The following is a 2450-nucleotide window of genomic DNA, read 5'->3' as shown; positions in this document are numbered from 1 at the left end:
ATCTTTATTCTGCAATCAAGGCTTTTCTCCCCTGAATGTCAGTGTTCTCTAACTCGAGCTGAAACCTGACAAGCATCTGCTCGTGTCCAAAGAGAAAAATATGTAGGGAAATGAAAAAAAAAAAAACCTTGTTATGTCAGTGATTGCGCACCCCTGAAGTGGGCCCTGATGAAGCTAATCATTATTGAAACATGAATATAATTTGTTAATCAGACTCTGCTTCACCTGCTAAAATATGAACTCACTCATTTGAAATCTCTTTCAACTCCCACCCACCCCCACTGATTCCCTCTGAATCTTTATTGCTCCCTATCCATCTTCATCTTCCGTACCCTCTGCCTGCCCCTCCCATGCACTCTCGCAGTCCTCTCTTTCACAATATGGCCCCATGCTCGCTGAATGTAAATCATATTTCAGTCTCTTTCATCAGGCGCCTGGCTCTCTAAATGTTCACTGAGCAATTCCAACATAACCAGGCACTACTATTTATACATGTCGACTTCCAAAGAGGCTTGGGATCTGTGTCTGTTTTCAGGCTCCCCCAAATATAAATTAAACCATGTAAATGACATAGGCTACATGCCTAGGTCATATTTTGGGGATTTAAGTCTATAATTATGTGAGCGAGTCACACAAGATCATGTAGATGAGCAAACTGACTGCTATATTAAAACAAGAGTCACCTAAGCTCCGTGCATATGGGCTTTCTCAACAGTAGGTGGGCTGATTTTAATTTTGCCTTCCTTGGTTGGTGATTTTAATCCAGTCTAGAGACTATGTGTAAGGAAGGAATTTTCATCCCTCCTGGAGTAATAATTACAGACAAAATTACCTTCTGTTTTTCAGCAAACCCCCTTGCCCCCCTGTAATTTTAATTACATCCGTGAGTAGGGGTTTTTGTTTGTTTTTCCTCCACAGATCTGTTCCTTCTTCCACATGATATCCATACGCTGTGGAATTTGGATTTTGTATGAAAATAGAAAAAAAATATCTCGCCAGTCTATCAGAATCACTCCTGTAAACAAAATAAGAATGTTAGGTACAGTACATTCGTTACCACTAATTCAAAAGGACTCTTATGTTATTTGTTATTAATCTCTGTCTCTCTTCCACAGCATGTCTTTTATCCTGTCTTTCTTCTCTCACCCCAACCGGTCGTGGCAGATGGCCGCCCCTCCCTGAGCCTGGTGCTGCTGGAGGTTTCTTCCTGTTAAAAGGGAGTTTTTCCTTCCCACTGTCGCCAAAGTGCTTGCTCATAGGGGGTCATATGATAGTTGGTTTTTCTCTGTACGTATTATTGTAGGGTCTACCTTACAATATAAAGTGCATTGAGGTGACTGCTGTTGTTATTTGGCACTGTATAAATACAATTGAATTGAATTAGTGCTTATTGGCCATTCTAGTAGTGTGTAGTAGGGATAGTCTTCTGAGCCTTTTGATTGAGTGCTGAGAGATTATTTGTTTGGCCACTTAAAAAGATAATATTATTTTTCTGATAGGGTTATTGCAGTTGTAAAGACTAATGATGCATTTTTTCCACTTCTTCCCTTTCATGTTAAGAGTTTAAATGAACATCTACCAAATACAAGTCTGACACTTGGAATAAATTCCAGATCCTTTATCTGCTTAATTTGTCATGAAATAATGAGAGAACGAGCCTCACCTGGGCATCAAACCATTTGCCAGTCAACTGTCCAATTATTCTCTAAAAACTGAAGAGTGTCTTTTAAAAAAATTATTTAAACCCCTTGAATTTAAACTGAAATTCTGCCCTTGTGAAATCGGTCACTACCACAACCAGCTGTTTCTTTCACATGCATCAATCAACACTTTACAAACATAATAGCACAAAGGTTGCATTATATAATAGTATCAGCATCTCTGCAAGAAAAAGAAAAACTCAAATACAACCTGGGTTTTTTGAGGTTGTCCTACAGATGGAGTGTCCTACGTGTTATACATACTTATGCAGATTTATATTTTTTGAAAGTAAGTAAAAAAAATCTTAGTTTTGTTTCCCTTTAAACTAACAGAAGATATACTGACTATAAACGTCTACTACTTGTAAGCATGGCCATGTTTGCCATTATATTTGTCGTTTATATTTTCCAGTCAAAGATTTCGTGTGACTAAGTATAGATTTACAGAGCTGTTAGCATAGCTATGGCTTAACTGTAACCTCCTCTTTATTCTCTGCATTTTCAATGCTCTAGTCAACAGGTTTACAACCACCTAATCTGCATTGTGCGCCTTATCTCAGGAGCACTTCCTCTTTTGTTTCGCTATGGCAACAATGATTGGGGTATGTGCAGTGGTGCACTTGCAACGCCACACTGAATTTTTCAAAGAATGAGCCTTGAGGTCTTGGACTGTTTATCACACATGCTTTTATGGGGCTGTGCATATAATACTGGTTTAGAAAAAAAGACCATGTGAGTCACACGGAAATC

This window comes from Diplotaxodon limnothrissa, linkage group LG23 (assembly GCF_057381915.1).
Source record: "Diplotaxodon limnothrissa isolate DT_005_m linkage group LG23, D_limnothrissa_male_GT1.1, whole genome shotgun sequence".
NCBI lineage: Eukaryota > Metazoa > Chordata > Actinopteri > Cichliformes > Cichlidae > Diplotaxodon > Diplotaxodon limnothrissa.
Note: the sequence above shows the minus strand (reverse complement) of the source record.